The following is a 22,261-nucleotide window of genomic DNA, read 5'->3' as shown; positions in this document are numbered from 1 at the left end:
CCTGATGCATACGTAACTCTGATTCTCTGAATCAATAAAGACTCAAATTTGTAGACACCGTTTTAAGTCGAATTTGCACTTGGACGCGAAGGGTTCTGTACCTCTCTCTCTCTCTTTAGTCGCTCCCTCATGACTGAGGATCGTGATCACTGGTATGGCGAGTAATCTTGTCATATCTCCATCGGGTCCTGTCTTTGGCCATTTGTATTGCGTTATAGAAGGTACGGGCACCAGTTTCTCTCAGTTGATCTGACCACCGGGTTGGAGATCTGCCACGGGGACGTTTGCCTTCTACATTTCCAACCACTATCAACTTTTCAATGCTCTCGTTTCCGCGGCGTGTGATATGTCCAAAATAACTAAGGATGCGCTGAAGGCAAATGGTAGAAAGACGTGTTTTAATTTTGAGTTGTGAAAGAATTGATACATTTGTGCGCTTGGCAGTCCACGGTATGCGTAGCATTCGCCTCCAGCACCACATTTCGAACGCATCAATTCGCTGTCTTTCTCTAGCGCGAACAGTCCAAGTTTCTACGCCATATAGGAAAATAGGAAAGATTAGTGCTTGTACCAGTCGCAATTTGGTTCTATTCGTTATGCTACGATTCTTCCAGATATTTGTTAACCTAAGCATCGCATCCTTAGCTATCGCTATTCTTCGTTTTATTTCGGAAACGCATGAGCCATCACTAGAGATTAAGGAACCCAGGTACGTATAAGTCTCTACAGTGTCTATATCCTGAATGCTGCAAATATTGGAAAGTTTACTCGATCGATCTACCACCATAAGCTTGGTTTTGCTTCGATTTATAGAAAGTCCTAGATCTTCGCTTTCAGATTCCAATTTTTTGAGCAATATACTCATATCTTCATAGGAAGTTGCGAGAAGTCAGCATACCTTAAGTTTGCCACTCTTTTCCCTCCAATTTGAAACCCTTTATCCCAGTTTTCCATGCATTTTCTCATAATATGCTCCCCGTAAATGTTGAACAGCATGGGTGATAATATGCAACCTTGGCGCACGCCTTTCTTGGTCTTAAACACTTTAGATAAACTGCCATCAAGTCTCACATAGGAATGATTATTGTTATAAAGATTGGCAATTAGACTGACCAGGTGTTGAGGTACTCCCATTTCTAGTAGTATTGACCAGAGCTTTTCCCATCGCACACAGTCAAATGCTTTAGTATAGTCAATAAAACACAGTAATACAGGACAGGTAAACTCACGACTCTTTTCAATGATTTGTCTTATATTCAGTATCTGCTTTCTTGTACCTTTGCCTTTCACGAACCCAGCCTGTTCTTCTGGGATTTGCCTATCTAAGACATTTTTAAGGTGATTATGTAAAATGTAAAATGTACAAACCAGGTTCTGTACCAGCAAGCAAAAAATGGCAACTTGGTAAAATCTTATTATTAAGTGAACATTAAGATCGAGGAAAACACCATCAAACACGTTTCTTGTATGCGGATCACCAAGTTTTTTTTTTGTCGTTGTAGCCATAGATATAGACACAATATACCTCAATTCGGTTTATGATTATACATAGATAGACAGGCGGACGGACGAACAGACAGCGGAGCTTTATTAGATAGAAGATGAACTCTTTATTGCACATAATTAAAAGAAAAAAATATATATGTCAACTACAGAAAAAAATTGTATTAGAGTCCTGCTGGCACTCGTCGGATACGGAACCCTAAAATTTTAGATTGATAGTAGCCATAAAAATTGTGTGTAGAATTAGGTATGACTAAATCAATAGAGAGATAAGATACCTACCTACTTATATCTGGTTACAAATAAGTAAAGCAATAAAATTTCACGATGCCCGCTTTCTAGAACACCTGGTAAGGTCTGTGGCCAATTTCGTCGTTGTTTTTGGACACCGGTAACATTATAATGTAGTTATTCGGCGTTATCAAATTACAGGCCATCTGGCAGTTGAAACTTGAAAAACAATATTACTAATTATAAAGGTATATTACATATGGGTATTTATGTAAATTTATGCGCGGTCGGTGCTGTTTATTGTTTTTGCTGGTTGAAGACGTAGACCGTAAGGGGGCGTTCATAAAATACGTGAGATGTTTAAGGGGGTCGAATCAAATATCATCTAATCTTACGTTGGACAGAGCGGGGCTCTCGGCAAGTGTCACGCAATTTTTGTTCCTGAACGAAACAAAAAAAAAATGTTATCTTGGTCCATTGGTCTTTTTACAATAACAATCCAACGCGTTAACGTAAGAAACCCACCTTTTGAAAAATTATGGACGCCCGCTAAGATTTTAAGGGCAAGGCAGATGTTGTTTAATGTCTACTGACCGCTTGCACACAGCACGCATAATTTGACAGTGTCAGTTAGCAACTGGTGTTAAAAGCAACCTCCCTGCCCCGTCCTAAATACCCACAGACCACTATATCAACCTGTTTAGTATAGTGTGGGCCTAGAGTTCAGTTTATTGCACGGTGTACAAATCCATCCTGTACTGAACGACGAGTGTATATTCCAGTTCATCAGGTCATCAAAGTAGAAAATTATAATTTTAAAATTCAAATTTAGAACTACGTTTATCATTCAAAAATACCTAATACCAATAGAAGTTACTGCGATGTTCATATTGTAGTGAGGTAATTAAAATTTTAAAATAAACCTATGAGGATGGACGGACTCTCATAGCTTTCGTTCATAGCCTAAGAATATACCGTAATAAACTTAGTCAATTTATTTTTTCGTTATTTTACAATTATGGTAATCGAAAATTAACTAAACCAGTCTCTACGCGGTAACGTACTGGAACGCTAAATCGCTTGGCGGCAAGACCTTGTCCGGCACGGCCTTCCACCAGACCTGATTAGCGAAAATTCAGAAAACATACCTAAATCCTAAATTGCTCCTGCCGGGGCTCGAACACTTAAGACCGTAGCGCTCACCAATGAGCATGGGACAAGCGACAAGGAGGTCGACAAAGCGCTAGGGAGGTCGACAAAGCGCTAGGGAAGTCGACAAAGCGCCAGGGAGGTCGACTTTAGGTTGTCAGCACGGTACGGCCCTTTACTACCGGAAAAGGTAATTCGTTTCCTCATTAATAATAACAAATATAATAAAGTGTCTGACACAGATACTCGGCCGCGCCACACCCACTCTCAATTAAATAAGTTAGTTATTCCTTGCAATAGCCATGCACACAGCGGGGATTACCGTTCAGAGCTACTTATCGATGAATCAAAGCATTGAAGGATAAGATTTGGTTGTTTTATCGATGTCACAAGATTCAATAGTGCCAATTCGTTTATACACAAATCACTTGACAAGTAAGATAGTAAGACTTAAAACAGTGCTGTCCTTGTCCACACAAAGAATATATGAAAAAGGTTTGCACTAATGTTAGACCTGTCAATTTTATTTTAATTAAGTTATTTGTATGCAACCAGTTTGGTATCAATATGTATTTATTTCAAGTTTGCGTATACATTGGTGCAGAATCTGTTTACACAACTAAACTAAGCTAAATTAACGTAGTCTTAAAATAACGCTGTTCTTTTCACGATGTTTCCCTGTCATGTTTATAGAAAAGGATGTGTTCCTATTTTTAGATATGCCGATCTTTTGTACATTTAATTAAATAGAGATTTGTTTAAATTAGATATGTCACTATTTTTATTTTAAACAATTTAAAAATGATTTGATTGATGTCCGTTTATAGTAACTCTACCAGCAGTTCGGAAGGCAGATTCTACCAAGAATCATAAATAAGCCGGTGAGAAACTCAGCCAGATTCATTCTCTCAAGAAGTCTTCTACTTCATTTATCTTATACTTAACCTATAAATGTACATACGTATTAAGAAATATTTGAATTAGCAACTTACCTATTTATTTTTATCAATAAATCAAAACCATTCAGTTTGTCACTTTTCCAATCACGTGTTTCAAGCAATGTTTTCGTTCACTCACTATTAATAAACTTTAAGATACCTATTGTCATTAATGAAATGTCTACTACCCGTGCAATCTCGTTCGAATATCGCGAGTGACTGACGAATACCTATGTGCTCACATCACTATAGCCTTTAGATGCCTCAGTCAGTGAGATGTAAATAACTCTAGAGTCACACCAGGCCGTTTTAACATGAATGACCTCTACAATCTCGATTCTACCAATCAATGGTTGGCACTTCTGCATCTTGAGTTCTACAATTAATCACGATGAAGACTATTATTAGACAGATAATCTCAAATATACGGTACTATAAGTCTGTAACATACCTATGTATAATAAATAGATATAAGCTATGAAGTTTAAAACAAAGATCAAAACAATCCATGGATACATTTACCATCACAGAGGAACAGTAGTAACATTTTTTGAATCATTTGGTGTGCCAGATACTTTGGCAACTGATGTATCAGGGTTATCTTCTCTTGGGGTTATAACATCTCCTGCCCTCAGTCGTAAAACGTAGACGGTAACATTTATGGGGAATCAACGTGGGACTGACTTCAAATATTGTTTCCATGTTTAGAAAAAGTCACAGTCACGAAAAACCTACATGAGATTCAAGTCAAAGTTCAAAGACATTTTAAAGTGTACAGTGGAATCACAATCACAATACGAAATGTTATAGTTGCTGTTAAGTAAAAGAGTGCCGGGCCGACCTGCGCCGTAACCATAATTTTATTCATATATTTAGTTTTTGTGACTTTCGATTTTGGTAGGTATAATAATACGGGTAAGTACGAATTACCTGTATTAATATACCTACAGAAATCAAAAGAAATCGGAGAGGAAATATAATCAGCGATACTAGCCCGAAATATAATTATTTTCGAGTTATTAATTGTATCCACTTATATCATAATAACTATTTCTAATAAAAATAGTAACCCTGTTATTTTTCGTAAGAAAAGGTACTTTTCTAATTATTTAAAAGGGTGTAATTTTACTTTTATTATATATGTATTTTTATAACTGTATAAGTTATGTTAGCCAAAAAATATCACTACTCTACAAGCTAATATTGAAAAAATGAGATGAAGCCATTGTAATCAGTCATTTTAGAGATAATGAAAATGTGTACTTTTAACGCGGCCTACTTAGAGCATCCTTGCTCTTAATTTCCATGAAAAAAGAAAACTGCTAGATGAGAATATTGATAATAGACAACAGGATAAAGTTGAATAAAAAAATCCCGAATTTTTCTTAAATTGAATCCTCTAAATCGACCTTGCTCGATCTATTTTTCTCTGTTTCTAATATTTCCACCAAATTGAATGTCTAATGTCATCAGGGTATGTCAAGCTTTAGATAACATTCAAAATAATAAGGTTAACCTATCCAATAAAACTTTGTTGTTAAAGGGATATAGGTGAGTACAGTGAGCTTAGTAACATATTAAATGAAGGGATATTATAGGAGTTAAGAACGGAATGATGAACATGTTAACATAAACTGCTAAGATTATAACACTCCTTTCGAATAAACGGGTAAAAAGTAGGTATACGTAATGGCCGTCAGGTGCTAGCTGCACCGGGCAAACCAGTTCTCTCACACGTACCTTGAATGATAAACTCATTATTATATTATCTACTTTGCAATGAAACTTCACTGTCTCGCTCATATCCGTAATGTAAAAGTGTGAAATTAATATTTTATTATCAGATCTGACCTTAAAATGCAATGATTAATTATAAATCGGTACGTAGGTAGTAGTTGTATCCCGTAGTTTCACTGGTGTAAACTATGGCGTAGCGTAATTTTATAAAACTTTGTTCCACTACAAGTTAGCCCCTAACTGCAATCTCACCTGCGGGTCTGATGATGCAGCTTAAGATGGTAGCGGGCTAACCTGTTAGGGAGTCATCATCATCATCAACACATTATCGGTCCACTAAAGAGCACGGGTCTCCTCCTACAATGAGAAGGGGTTAAGGGTTTAAGGCCGTAGTCCACCATGTTGGCCAAGTGCGGATTGGTGGACTCCACACACCTTTGAGAACATTATGTAAAATTCCTCACGATGAACATCCTTCACCGTTGAAGCAAGTGAGTTTAAATTTACTTTTTTAAAACGCACATAACTTAGAAAAGTTTTAGATGCGAGCTGGAATTCGAACTCGGTCCCTAAAAAGTGAAGTCCTCTACCTAATCTCCTACCCTATGTGCTATCACCGCTTCTTGTGTTAGGGATTATGACAGTTATATTAAACCCATATCCCTAATCGGTTTCTACGCGACATCGTACCGGAAGCTAAATCGCTTAGCGTCACGGCTTTGGGTGGTTACTAGTCACGGCCTAAGCATCCCACTAGACCAGACTAGAGAAAATTCAGATATTATAAATTCCCTAATTTTTCCTACTAGGAATCGAACCCTGGACCTTAAAACCACAGCGCTCATTGCTGTGCTAGGGCGGTCGATATGCAATCTGCCAATTGCAGTTCACCAACTTGTTGGGTACCATAACTATTGAACTGAAGTATTGTTGGCGAAGGTTTGCCAGCCCTGTTTATAACCCCTGGAAATAAAAATTAACAGTTGGGGATTTCCTAGAATTTTTGGCGGGATCCCAGGACCCTCAGGCATTCCTTAATAGTTTAATGCCTTCATCATTAGAGCAGCGTGAGTTGTTTCAACACAAAATTCTGCTCTCCCATTAGGAACTAGAGAGAGCTAAGCAGTGAGACACTTTTCTTAATATCAGTTGGAGGATATTAAAAGTATGAGGATTTTTGCCAATATGATGTTTACTAAAGATCGTACGGAGATGGTTTATATCGGAAACTCAAATAACTCTCATATGAAATGTTTTTTTTTATGATTCAGGTGTTTGAGTCTGCAACCACCACCAGTTTGGGTTGAAATTTGAAAAAAAAGTTAGTCATAATGGACATACTGTATCGTTAGCGAATCAACAAAACTCGACAACAAAAAAAGTAGTTTTAGAGTTTTTTTTTTTTAAATAAACGAAGTCTATAGTCAGTGGACTAAGATCCATTTATATTTTTCATTACATTAAAACTTAATTTCCATCAATAACATTAAAATACGCAATGGCACAATTGTTTTAAGAATGTGGAATGAATAATACCTACTTATACCTAGCTAACAGAAAAACCTAATACGGTTGATGAGGTAAGCCGCATGTAATGTGAAAAACTAATACAGAGATAAGATGTACGTACATTGTAGTACAAGATACAGGTAGTATAAAAAAGTTATAGCAATTCAGTATGATATCTGAATAAGAAAGAAATAGGAAACTTATATATATATTTTCAATTTTTATTTCAAGCTACACATGTGTGGCTGAGGTTAACAATGCAAAATATGAATAAGATATTACAACATTATAAATAATAAAAAAAAGTGGTAGGTGCTAAATGAAGACTATAAACTAAAGCAAGTAAAAAAAATAGTTTCTTCGAGTAAGTTGGAATTTAGTACCAGGATGCCATAAACATATCTGACGTCCAAAATATGTCAAACGTTTACGGTTGTAAAAGATACGTTTATGATAAGCATGATATTGAAAGATGACGATATTATTGCCCACGTATAACTTATAACCATAAAATAATCGATGGTTGAGTAGTAACTATGACTAGAACTAATGTTTGTGAGTCCGGGTATATGATCTATTCAAAATATAATAAATATATCACTGTAAGGAGAGAGCAAAGTCGAGCATAGACCTATTTTGGGCAGCACTGCAGCTTTGTGGGCTATAATTACATATAAAACGCGTTAATATTCAGATAGACCGTGTTTAAATCTAAATCTAGTATTTTTTGAACAAAGCCTTCATACCGCATTTCTATTAATACTGATTTAGCTTTTATAGCGATGGAGCTCAACCACATAAAAGGCAAAAAGTTTCTTTTACTTTGTATAAGAACTAGGTTAAACAAATGTAGCGTTTAAACTCTAGACTGTATGTAGAATTTTAGCTTATTTTAATCAGAGAAAGTAATGAAAAACCCTTTTTGCGTTACCTCTAGGCTCTAGTTTTGTTGATAAGTATAAAAAGTATATTTAGCAATACACAAACGTGATGTTATGTACATGTATACTCTTAAGACATCTTCTATTAATTAATCAATGTATGAAAATAGTCCACATTTAAATAAATGTCTAGCATTTTGCTAGGTATCAGTATTGCAAAGTACAAAGTTACTGTAACAAAATGCGTAACAATACCAAGATTAGGCACGAGTACGTTTTGCGTTTTATAAACTGGTACACTAAAACTGTTATTAGGTCGAAATTTATAACAAGCTGTAATTGTTGAAAAACATGTGAAGTTGAATAACTGGGCTATAGATTTTCTAGTGTTTAAACAATACAAGCCAAAAATGAATCCAGGTCGGAACGTATATACGTATATGTGAATGCAAAGATTGGTTACCAATTTGCACCAAGGATAATGAAATAATCGTTGGACCGCTCTGTGGTGGCAGATCGAAATTCCGAATACAGGTGTACCACCCTCCCTCTTCCCACGGGTGTCGTAGGCGACTAAGGGAATATGATGGAGAACGGGTAGCAGCGTCCACCGTGCTACTACTACCTACCATCTTCTACGACCATTAACCCGACTGCCGGCGTGGTGATTATAGGTACACTGTCCTGTTGGGAGAGGCTTTTAGGCTACCTGTGCAACGTTACAAGCTATTCATAACGATGATGAAAATAAAATACTTTTAACAATATTGTTTGCAAGGAATTTTCGATTTTCCGTTTGGACTAATATATTATTTCATGAAATGGAGTTTCATATTAATAATTAGGAGGTAAGTACGTTGCGTTATTCCATCATGTCTTTTAGACAAAATTCTAGAAAACTATTGAAAAAAAATATCTACTTACCTTCAGAACTAACTCATTATGCTTTGTGCTAGTGATTCCCCACGCGATTAATATTATTTCCTCCGATTGCTTCCAGAAATAAAGAATTTTTTTAAAATCTGATTTGGTTCTGATTTGATGCAAAAATAGCCCTAAGCAACCCAGTTTCGAACTGATCGTCTAGCTGACGCACTAGAAGTAAGTTTATAGGGTTACCTATTCAGCAGCGGCGTGCATAGAGGGTATGCACAGGTTATCCATATGATACATAATGAAGAAAATCTCCAATACGAGTTATAAACACTTAAGGATAGGCTTCTTGTAACTCTTACAATGCCTATCCTTAAGTCTTTTATAACTCGTACTGGAGATTTTCTCCATTTTATGTCATCTGCATACCCTGTGCATACCCACTATGCACGCCACTGCTATTCAGTCGTTGATTTATAGTCCATCAACATGAAGCGTAGGTGTTAAGCCCCAACCATGTACCTTTAATTATACCGGCAACCACGCTCTTCAGACCGGGTCACAGCTTTGCAACAACGCAATTACGGCAGAAAAAAGTATTTCTCCTCCGTACATGTTCTGTGAGGAAAAAGCTCTCCTACTCAAGTTACAATATTAACTCACCTTAAGTTAGTTTTTGGCTAAAATTTGGCTCGAAATACAAACTAAAACTTATCGGTCATGCCATATTATGAAATCAAATGTTACACCGTTTTTACCCATGTATTTATATGCATAAATGCAACAGGTATTATACGTATTGGTCGTCATTTACGTATAAACCCAAGAATCAACGTTCAATACACTCGTTTCTGCAATTAGCATATTTAGTTTACGTTTTTGACGTCACTAGCAATAATGTTGTGACATATATGTCAAAAGCTTGGGGTGATTGCGTAATGCATACGCAAGTCAGACCGGCGTGGCGTACCACGAAGCTAGAGATAATTCATTACTGTGGTGGCAAAAGGGATGTTCACACCTCTGTTCTAACTAAATTTAGGGCAAAGACCACACAACGGCTTTTAACCTGCGTCCTAAGCTGTTCAGTTTGCATCTTGCGTGCGACCAATCACAAAACGCAACAAATATTGATAGGAATTATAATAGCTTCATTTAAAATATGGGGTTCGACCTCTTTTTAAAGAATTGTCAAAAAGTTTGCACGAGTTTACCGGTGATTCTACAGTTACCTTGGCCAAAGAATTACTCGTTGTTTGGCCATTCATAGGAGCTGCAATATGCCTCGCTGCGATGGTTTCAAAGACATTTTAGATTTGATCAAGTTTTATTTTGATACATAGGTTATTTTAATTTATAAATACGAAAAAGCTATTACAAAAATGTGTTATTTATTGATTAATGTAAATATTTAAACAAATAATTGCGAATGAAATTGCCCTTGAATATATTATTGAATTATACAAAGAGCAACGACTTCAGATGAATGTAAACATGATGTCAAAGATATCTGACGATAACGTTGATCGTCTAGGTACCTATGTTTGCATTTAATACGAGTGTAACAAATACATTATATTGAACAAATTGGTTCATATGTTTACCAGTTTAAAGCAGCGGTTACTCGTTTTCTGTTTTAATAAAATGCTACCAACCATTATATTATTACCCTATTACTAATTTTTCTACTTAACGCATCGCACTAAACGCAATTTTGTTGTTGGGTTGGGTATATAAATATATTCAGATATTAAATCCTTGTACTTTTACTTTACTAAAATTTTATGATGATGTACGCATTTAATATTGAACTGTCCACTGTCACTGTAATTTCTCCCGATTTGTTTTAACAATGTTGTAGCGTCATGTTATATTATAAACCCTTATTCTTTTTAACGTTTAACGTTAGACAATAGGTGAAAAAAGAAGATACAGAATCAGGGGCTTAAAATTATAGGGAGAACAGAAGTAGAACAATATTAATCAGGGTGGATCGGCTAAGGTAGAGGTGGACCGCTGAAGGAGGCAACCAAGAGATGTAGAGTTTCCAGTAACATTTCCAACTGAACACAAGACGGACTGAGAAACAAATGAGGCTCGCAAAAAGATGTTGGTAACATGAGTTAAAAATCGCGTGCTGGTCCGTTTGGAGGAAATTTGTAAAGGTTCCATAAGCCTTTCTGACTTGACAGACGGTTGGCGCAGTGGAACCTGCTTTCTGAGCTCTAGGCCGTGGGTTCGATTCCCACAATTGGAAAATGTTTGTGTAACGAACATAGATGTTTTTAGTTCAGTCTGGGTATTTATCTGTGTATTATAATAATTTATGTGTATTATATTCATAAAATTACTCATCAGCTATCTTAGTACCCATAACACAAGCTAGGGGCGATGTGTGTATTGCCGTAGTATATTTATTTATTTATTTATCTGAAAAATGATGTTACCTGATTAGAATTTAAGCTGAATAAATGACACGGTGTGTCGGGTCACATTCTGTGTAATAGTTGAAAAAATTACTTGTCATAAGTTTTATGCGGATGAATTAGTGGGGGTTCGGTAGTCTAAAAAAACCGGTTTTATTTTTGTAATCTTCATCATTTAACGGTCTATCGATCAATAACAATGTATCAAGTTGCTCTGGCAGTGCATGAGGTCGCGCCTAAACACACAGACAAACTTCAGCTTTATAGTATTAATATAGACATTTCCCCTAATTTTGGCATTATGATGGTAACAGAGCGTCATTATGGCTATAAATGGCGTGACACCATAAATCGCGGGCCATGGAGGCACATTGTACGCCATGGCACCTATAGCTCTCTTTCAAAGGCTAAGGACATTGACCCAATTCAAATAGGTTAACTGTATGGCAAACGACACTTTACGACCGCTGAATAGAGGATGATAAATGAGAGGAACGATATTAGGTGTACTTTGTTTTTCATCGTTTTAAATTTTAAAATGGAAAATTAACAGAACAACTGTTAATTTTAATAAGGTTTGTTTGTGCTTGCAGGTTGTGGATAGATTAAAAGAAAATACGTATGCACTTTGTCAAGGTTTAATTGCGACTGGTTATTAGTATTTCACATTATTTAATTTGGATGGCTATGCTTGTGTGCGCTGTGTATGTACAATAGGAGAATGTTTGTATGCGTGTTAGCTGGAAGTATGAAAGAAGACGTGTAAGTTGTCACATATTTAGTACCTAGCCTTATTTAACTCAAAAACAACACTTCACAGTGCATACAAGGAGCACGTCCTGCAATATGCCGCCCTGTGTCCATCACACTCAACCAAGTTGCAAAAATGCTGCTTAGCGGCAGAAATAAACATGGCGATAGTACTTCCCCGGACGAGCTCTGGCACAAAAAGCTCTACTACTACCAAAAAGTATTTACTTTGACACACAAAAGTACTTGCAACTTTAAAACGTGCGTGAAGGGTACATTGCAGAGGATCTGTTTGGTGTGGAGTATACGGATTGAAGACATTATAAATTACACCATACAGATTCTCCTGCTGTTAGCAAATGAAGTTTTATTTTCATAATTTCTCACATGTATTATAAAAACGATAGTAATATAATATACGTGAATGTTTGGACGTATGTTTATTACTCCAGGAGTCCCGCTAGAGCGTCTGGATGGAGGAAATTTGGCACAGATATAGATAATAATCCGTAATAGCACGTAGGCTACTCTTCATGACGAAAAAAAATTACCATTGCCGTCGGATAAACTTGTTTTTGTTTTATCTATTCTTCCTCTGTCTGTAATGTTACCTGAGAGTAAGTGATGATGCAGGCTAAGGTGGTAGTGGACTAACTTGTTAGGGAAATGTCAGAAAGAAGCGACTCTAATCGTTTACGACATTGTACCGGAAGAGGTAATGATAGTTTCATCGTGTCTGTCCTTTGGCCTGCCTTTCCGTCGGTCAATATCTCAAAAAAAAATCTCTTCGAATGTTCGAATAAATTCAATTCTGACAAACATATACACCTGTTCATCTGTCCAAACTCTGGATAAGGGACAACTCTATCTGTGAGTGTGGCTCGTATGAGGGCACTGTATCTCACATTTTTTTGATCTTTCACAAACTTAGCTATCCTCTCTATGACGTTCTTTTTCCTAAAGTCCTTGAAGTTTTAAATGTTTGTGTTCTAACCTTATTGTCAATTTTTATGTAAATATTTTGAAAAAAAATAGCATTAAAGTTTAATAATAATTTTCCATCATATATTTATATCCATTACATATTTGTGTTTTCTGTGATGTCTTAGGTCAAGAACTAACAGGCTAATTACAACTATTTCTTTCTAATTAACTTTTCTTTATTTTCGCAGATAAATCTACTACAAGACATTGGCGAAGTAACTTGCGCCCAGTTGGCACAGATAAAAACCGTTAATTAGAATTGAATTGAAAGAGAATTAAATAAGGTATAAGTGATTGTTAATATTCTTCACGCTCTCTATTCAAACAGACAATAGACAGTTGTATTATAGGATAAAGAACGACCGCACTAAAATACCTTGTAAAGTGTAACTACAGTATACCTTTGTGAACTCATTGTCTTGGTATATTATCTATGGTTCAAACGCAGGTGCGAAGGACAGACAGTTAAAGGTCCGTTACGTTATCGTACCTCGGTTTTACTGGCATCGCTTTCTTTCAGAAGAATAAAGTTTCTTTAACGACTTTTAGGTCAAGTGGGACCCACAGAAAAGTTACAAAAAATATACCAAGAATATAATTAAAATAAAACACCATGAATAAAAATATACAGGTACAATTTCCAACATTCTGTGAATTAAATGGTTTTACTTTTATTATTTTAAATACTTAATATTTATTTTATGTTTAACCATCATTTTTATATTAATATCATCTTTATTTATCATCTGTGTTACTTTTTAATAATTTTATCTCATGACCTTTCAATGAAAGCGTTAATTATTTTAACAATCTTAATTTGTTGTTTAATGTTCCTGGAATAAAATTTAGCATATAGTAAAATTTTTTTCGTCGAAATTCAGTGCGAATTGTAGGTTAAGTACCTAAATAGAACAGTATGCGTGCTGGCATGGAGTATTTAATGGGGTTTTTAACAAAACTAAACTTTTGGAGATCGCACAGGCGCAGTGGTGATCACATTAGTCTTATAAGTGGGAGGTCCCTGGTTCGATCCCCGGAGTTATAAGTTCCCAAATTACCCCTAATTTGGGAACTTATAATTTTTGAATTCTCTCCGTTCTTTCTGGAATATAGGGTATGGCTACGAGCAGCTATACCCCTAGCAGGTTGGCACTCTATCACTTACCATCAGGTGAAATCTTAAGTAATGTTGCAACCAAGTCAAGGGCTAACTTGTCAAGAAATAAAAAAAAAGCATGTGGATTAGTTTTAATTTAAGTGCAAACGAATATTTTTTGTTGTAGTTCTCAAAAGTTACTTGCTTGAAATGCACAAGGAACTGGGTCTGTAATTTTTTTTGTTTGGATATGAAACAAAAAAATACAGTCAATCACAAAAAGCTAAGGTTTTTCGTAAAACTTCAAAGGTCACGTCTATCTGTTCAATTAGAAATCTCAATCTGTAGGAAATAAGATTCATTATTGATTATTCCACGATTAAATTGGCAGTAAGAATAAGGAAATCTAATGGATTTTTAAGATGTGACGCATTTTCATTGTTCACCAATTTTCCGTATCGCGATAAATGCAAATGCAAAATAAATACTACTAAATACTGTGTCATACATTTGGTTAGAAATGTTGTATTTTTAGATACAGTATGTAAAATGCCAAAGATGTCAAAAAACCAACCGGTGAGTCCCACATACCAGTTTCCGGAGGGGATGTATAAACGCATTTGCCAGCGTCAAAAAAGGCGTTGCTTAGTGTAATTTAAGTTTAGTTTTCTGTAATCCACGATAAATGTACAGTATTTTTACGTATAAAATTTCGTAGGACTAGTACAGTAGTAGCAGTATTTTAATTTTCTTCGTTTTGTTATAGCAAATAATGCAAATAATGCAAAAAAAAGGGAAATAAACGTGAGTGAGATAAAAATGAATAAATATTGAACCTATTTTATACACTCAGTGGACGTAGTAGACGAGTCTTATTCCCGTTTCACTAAACCTAGGCATCGCTAAATCTAATGCCTAATGATTTAGGCGATGTCTAAAGAAGAAAACGTTTCAATAACTCTTAGGTGATAACTAAATATTTGGACAGCGGTTTATGTATGCCTAGGAATCTACCTGGATTAGGCGTTATGCAATGCCTTTTTCGCTGTTAGTGAGAACGGGCAATAGTCTTTACCAAGTGCCCGCAGCACCAATCCTCCGCTTCCCTCTTCCAACCCCCTCTTATGAGTTATAAAAGTAATTATCTTTATCGGTCCATTGGTATGGACGTCGTTTTACGATGTGGGTAAGCACTATGTCGGTACCATTGTTTCGTTACGAATTTTGCAAGCGGGACGACCTTAAACTTGTGGACGAGGCTAACTGTCAGTTTCCACGTTTCCGTTCCGTAAATAATCAAGGGTAGGACACACCTATTCATTTTAGTCCATACCACCTTCGGGTTAGGATTTGCTAAAAAAAAAAAACACTATATATCAGACTAAACCTCTCTAATACGTACCAAAGTTCCCGTATCGGACTTATGACTCATACAGGAATTTCGGTATGAGTCGGTCATCATTATAAAAGCAAAATCACGTAGCTTTTAATTTTACATACTAATAAAATATAGTTTTGTAATAAAATTTAACTAATTAACATAACGATGGAGAGAGCTATGTTAGGAGCATCTCTACGTGATCAACTCAGAAATGACAGAAGAACTAGAGTTACCGACATAGCTCAGCGAGTCGCGAAGCTGAAGTGGCAATGGGCAGGGCACATAGCTCGGATAACCGATGGACGTTGGGGTCTTATGGTGTTGGAATAGCGACCCCGCACCGGTAAGCGCAGCGTAGATCGGCCCCTAACGTAGTGGACAGATGACATCAGGCGAGTAGCTGGGAGCCGCTGGAGGCAAGCGGCCCAGGACGAAAGACCTATGTCCAGTTGTGGACGTCAATTGGTTGAGGTGATGATTAACATAACACAAACTACGACGATCGCAAAAAGCTCTATCCTACAATAATATCAAAACCAACTTGCTTATAATAAATATCTCAAATAGGTTTTGTAAGTATCTGTCACTATCTCAAACTCTTATTTTATACAGACACTGTCTATAATTGAATGGTTTATAAAGATGAATAAAGCTGAACGTGGTTCGTGAAACTGTGTTGCTGTCGTGTTGTCATGGTCGGATTTATTGCAATGTGACGCCATACAGGTAGTACCTATATGGGAGACCTCCGAAGTTGGGATTCAATCATCTGATTTATTTGTATCCACCTACGGAATATATGAATTGATGACATAAATCTCGTGACAGTGAATACTATTACTAATATTTACGTGGCCAAACATTTAAATCCGGCCACGTAACTATTATAGTATTTATATGGATGGAGTTTTGTTTTCGGTTTTAAGTCATCCAAAGAAAAGATTTGGATGGACTAATACGTTTTTTACGTGGCCATACATTTAAATCCGGGTGATTTAACAAATTAGTATTTAATTAGTATCAAAGTGTCTCTATGTCCGTCTACATACATTTTGGTAAGATCGGTTTAGCTGGGATATCGTGCCACGATAACGAAATCTTACGCGGTAATAATTTATCTGCTTTTTCCAGGTTAGAAATATCATAATTATATAATTTATATCCATTAATATGATGCAATTATCAGTGAAATAAAATTAATTTCCAGTGCTAAATTTAACTTGTAGCTGAGCCGAATATACTGTAGAAGCAAACAAACAGACATTTCAGAATTTTAATACTTTTATTATAGGAATTTATGTTATGGAACTTTAGTTTTTTATATATCAATAGCCTATAACAGTTCACGAATGAACGTAAGAACACATAGCAATCACGCTGGGTAGACGGTTTGGTGATCGGAGGATATCAGACGACGCTGCTGTCCGTTTTCTGTTATATGCCCCTTAGTGACCTCGCACTATACCCACTGCAATTAAATAATCCTCTCCAGGGCTAGTAAACTCAATGTCTATCTTATTGATATATGTATAGATAAATTGCTCTACTAACCGATTTAAATAAAATATAACCTGACCTAACCTAACCTAACTTTATAAATAACGCGGATGACAACGCGGGCATAATGTTAAAAATAATGCAAAGCTTTTTAAGGAAGACACTGGTATACTAATTTTGATTGCAAAAGAAAAAAAAACGCTTCTAATGTAATTATCAAGCTCCAGTCTGTACGATATAAAAATATTATATAAATTTTCCTTCAAAGATATGTTGTGTTGATTACCTACATCCATACTAGTTTTATAAATGGAAATGATGGTCTTGTTTTGTTATATATTTATTCGGCTCATTTGCTGCACCAATCTTGATTATTTTTACATCCTAAAATTGGCTCTAGGACACAACTCAGTCCGTAAAAGCATCTAGGATATGTTCCTGTGGGTTCCGTTGCTTCATACGCGGCTTTACTGTTTAAAACAAAAATTTGCAAGGATGATCTTGCATTGTGAAACAAGAAAAACCGCGGACAAAGTAGCAAGCAACTACTAGTTATTAATAATTGCATAATAATTGATCTCGCCTATGTGATACATGTTAAAACGTTTGACGTAATAACGCGATATTTCGTAAATCCCACTTCTTACAAGACACTTCCTATAACTGGCGGAATTTTTATATGCAATTTTTCCTGGTGTCATTTTCAAAGATATCGCGTAGTCGGGTACGTCCCCGTGTTCAGTTACCTTCTCGATATGTTGTTTCATACACACTCACATAACTGCCTCGTTGGCCTATTGGATATCACGTTTACTTGCGGACAACGAGGTCCTAGGTTATTAAATATGAATATTAAAAAAAAAGTTGTTGATTGACGGACTCGTAAATTGACGGTAGAAAAGATGACGATGAAGATAACAGACAAGATGCATTTTACCGGCTTTTTACTGCCATTAATAGAAAACCGTCAGTAAAAGAAAAAATTTAGTTTGTTAAGGCGTGAAACGCATTATGATCTCTTTAGTAATCGGGAATATAAGCTATGTTTAGCCTGAATTCAACCGTTATTGTAAAGAGTAACTACAGCGGTCTTAAGATAAAGTGTAACCGGCTATACCAACGTCACATAATCACGTTTGCTGGGCTAGTTTCGAAGCATTCCAGGCCTGTTTTTACTTCTCACTTTACGCAGATACGAAATTATAACCTACAAAAGCTGAGCCCGTTGTCGGTGCTAATGCATTTGAGCTTTGATTACGTACAATGGTACACGTCTCTTGATTTTTTTTGTTTAGTCTTTCCTTTTTGGCATGCCTGAGTGACGTTAAATGGTGTAAGCAGCGTCACAACCGCAAATATCTAATCACGCGTTGTATTTCCATACAGCACCTATTTCCGTAGTCCGGCTAGTTGAGTGTGGTAAGAACCATTTGATACGGTTATTAGTTTGCATTTGTCTTTTATCGTAGTCTAGCTTAATTTCTTATACAACACGCAGCGTAGCTACGAGCAAATTTCAGCTATAGCCCCTCAGTTATAGAAGCTATTTAAATGAGTGTAGACGTGAATCTTATATGCTATTACGTATTATTTAAATTTTCAAACCCATCCGGGGTTTAGTCATGAGCCAGACGCAATTCAAATTGAATTGTAGGCTTCTATGAGCAACGTACCGAAACACTAGTAATTGTTCGGTGGAACGGCTTTGTGGTCTCACTGACTATTGTCACGTTGGTACTAACCGCGACCTACGCTTACCATCCGGCATAATGATACGTGGTGTGTCAGTTAACAAAAAGTTACTCCTTTGACGAGTTCATAAATGCCACTAAATGGTATATCACGTTATTTATTTATTCATAAGACATTCCAGCAATTTATTGTAACTACATTCATAAAAAAAAATATGTGTTATTATTACAAATTCTGTCTAGTGCCATTACGATAATGCTGTATACACCATACAGCATTATCGTTGTTATCTCCGGTCACATTACAAAGAAATAAAAACTTAAATAAGTATTTACTAAAAACTAATAAGAATAATAAATGTAAATATGACTTAAGCTATTATAACAGATTGATAAGTAATATAAATTAAAATTAAAATTTATAATTTAGATGTAGTGCTACCTACATTCTAAATATATATAATTGTAGCGTTAGCGTATCTATCGCTGTAGGTTACGCCTGTAAATATAGATTTAAGTTATGTTAAACAATGCAAGATAATTCTTATATTAAAGTAAAATAGAATATGGTAATATTTATGTTGGCTCTGTAACTTAATCACTTACTATGGCCCTCATAAAAAGGCTAAGAGACAATCAGTGGACAGTGCTATGCTGGGAGTAAATCTACGTCTAACGTCGTTCAAATCACAACGTTGTACATTTATCAACATAGCTCAAAGAGTCGGGAAGCTGTAGTGTTAATGAGTGGAGAAAATTGCTTGAGGGACAAATGGATGTTTGGGTGCCAATATGCTGAACTGGCAAATGCTACTAAAGATTTATGTCCAGCAGTGGCTGTCAATCGGTTAAGATGATGGCAACAACGAGTACTTGAAGCCCTACTAAAGTGCCATAGCTATTATCCGGCCATTAAAATGTTAATGTATTTTTAATTATTGTAACATCTAATGAAACTCGAAAACTGATCACTCATTCAAACAGGTGAGATTCAATCTAAAGTAGGAGCAGTGTGTCTTGCTCAATGTCTCTCTCCTAAAGAAGAGAGATGCCGTTGCCCAGCTGTAGGACTAATAAGGATGACGGTGATGATATAAATCCGAGAGTATACGAAAAGAAAGCAAATTAAATACCAATAAAAGTTACAGCAAATAATTAGTAAAGAAACAATTATAATATCATCATTTTTTTTTTAATTGAGCAAAAGAAAAAAAGGTAAAAACATTTTTATTTTCTTTTTAAATCGTGCAAAATCGGGGTGTTTTAAATTTCTTTACTATGGTTATTCCATCAAATTATCTTATTTTAATTCATTTCCGTCTTCTTAATTCGTATTTGTTCATTAATCAATATAAAAAATAACACTGTTCTGTCCCCAAAGCGAAAAAGAGTTGTGTTACTGTCATATTTATTGTAACATCTTAACGTCAATGAAAAGATTTTACAAATCAGATTTCTTTACGAATAGAAAAATGCAAATGTATTCGTACGAGTCGGCGTTTTCGAAGCGGTTTTTACATACGTTACAAGGTACGGAACCACATTTTTGCGAATCTGGCACGCTCTTGGGGAGTTTGTTTTTTCCATGGATTTTCAATCGCCATTGTAATACAAGTATCAAGACAAGGCCGTTAATAAATTTATTTTAGGCGCCACTCGATGACGTCGTCCGCCATGTGTAAATGAATCGATTATATACGGATACCTACGTCCAACCTCGAAGACGTCTCGTAAATCTTGAAAGGAACTTGCGCTGAATAGAAACGTTCATCGATTCAGTGAGCATTAGCACTTCAATAAAGTGGTTAAATTTATGGGGCGTCAAATTTGCGCATAGATTAATAATATACTAGCTGACTCGCGCAACTTCGTTTGCATCAAATCGATTATTATCTATTTAATATTTAAAAAAAAAATTAAGAACCTTATTGCAGCGCCATGCACTTACTGGGTCCAGTTTTATTTCCAAACTATATAATGCGGCCGGGCGTCCCTCTGCATTTTTCTTGCTTTTAGCATTTTTATACCCGTCGTAACTTCTAAACATAGGTCTAATATACGATTTACATTTTCAATATAAAGAATATCTGTTTTGCTTTAATATGGATTTTCAAAACACATAGGATTACATACATAGTATTGAAATTTGGGTATTACAAACTTCATTAGCGCTAAGATCCACTTGGAATATTAGTTCCAATGTACCTAAGCAAATTCTTTGAAACTGTTTGGTCTCTGAAAACTAACAATGACATCATCATCCTCAGCTAACCTAAAGTTTATTTTTTGCAAACATTTTACAGTTATATGAGGTTTTAAGGACACAATTAGACGGGCACATTGGCGCAGTGGGCAGCAACCCTGTTTTTTAAGTCCAAGGCTGTGGGTTCGATTCCCGCAACTGGAACATGTTTGTGTATGTGCATGAATGTTTTTCAGTGTCTGGGAGTTTGTCTGTATTTTGTAAGTATTTATGTATAATATTCATAGAAATATTTATAGTCATCTGAGTAGCCATAACACAGGCTACGCTTACTTTGGGGCTAGGTGGCGATGTGTTCATTATGGTAGTATATCTATTATCATTACTTAGCATAAAACTATGCAAGCTAAAATTAGATACGAGTATGAATTTAAGTTTTCAGGCTAAGCTTATGTTTTTATTAAATTACCGGCCATTAACGGCCCACTAGAGACCACGGGTCTGGCCCAGTGCGGATTGGTGGACTCCACACACCTTTGCGAACATTATTTAGAACTCGGGACTAGGAAACCACGATGTGTTCCATGATGAGGCAAGTGATAATTTTAATTGTTTAAAACTAACATAACTTAGAAAAGTTAGAGTGTGATGGGATTCGAACTCGGCCCCCCGAAAGTGAAGTCGAGTTCCTACCCAATGCGCTATCCCCACGCCCCGTTTAAAAAGTGCCTATTGTTACTCTTTAGCCGTTACATAGACAAAATATATGTATGTATATATGACATTTGCTTTGACCTCCGCAAGCTAATTTATTAATGTTAACATCCTTTGCAGACATGGTCAAGAATGATATTTAATTTAACAAATAGACTTCTAGGACCGTAATGTTTTGCAAACGACTTATGTCAATTCAGAGATGTGCCTTGTAAATAAAATAATGCTAATCCTTCAATGTGGCGATCGGCACGTTTGCCATTGTGCCGACAGTGAAAAAAAGCTGCGGTAGGTCTGCGTTTAAATATTAAAATTGCCTGCATAAGATTATTTTCTCCTTTGAAGATAAACAAGGTCATTGGGAACGTATATACCTCTTATGTTTATATTATTATTCTTATAATTATATTAATTCTATATAATGATCACATTATATAGAATTAATATAATCATTGTTAAGCTATTATGTACCATAGACCTACGAGAAGCTGGGAGAAATCTCCATTGTAGGGATAAGCTTTTGATAATTATAATATTTTTTGTTTATAAATGCTTTTGTGCAAGAACAATAGAAATAAAATAAATGATATATATTATAATTTAAAGAGACAAATATTTCAGAACTTGTAAAATCTATAAACTTAATTTCATGTGTTTTTGTTTAATTTGACGACCTCATGGCGCAAAAGTGAGCGCTG

General features: G+C 35.7%; 1 protein-coding gene across 2 annotated transcripts in view; it reads right to left on the bottom strand.

Annotated features, from left to right (window-relative positions):
- LOC120627973 (insulin-like growth factor-binding protein complex acid labile subunit) overlaps window positions 1–22,261 on the bottom strand; it is a 61,041-nt gene that overhangs the window by 22,251 nt on the left and 16,529 nt on the right. Inside the window, exon 1 of one of the 2 annotated variants that reach the window (XM_039896131.1) lies at window positions 3,876–4,047. The exons of the other annotated variant lie outside the window; for it this stretch is intronic. The gene's annotated coding sequence lies outside the window, so the exon portion shown is untranslated. Of the gene's footprint in view, window positions 1–3,875; window positions 4,048–22,261 lie in introns of those variants that run through there. 2 annotated transcript variants of the gene reach the window in all.

Source organism: Pararge aegeria, chromosome 2 (assembly GCF_905163445.1).
Source record: "Pararge aegeria chromosome 2, ilParAegt1.1, whole genome shotgun sequence".
In the NCBI taxonomy this organism is placed as follows: Eukaryota; Metazoa; Arthropoda; class Insecta; order Lepidoptera; family Nymphalidae; genus Pararge; species Pararge aegeria.
Note: the sequence above shows the minus strand (reverse complement) of the source record. Positions and strands in the feature narration are given on the sequence as shown.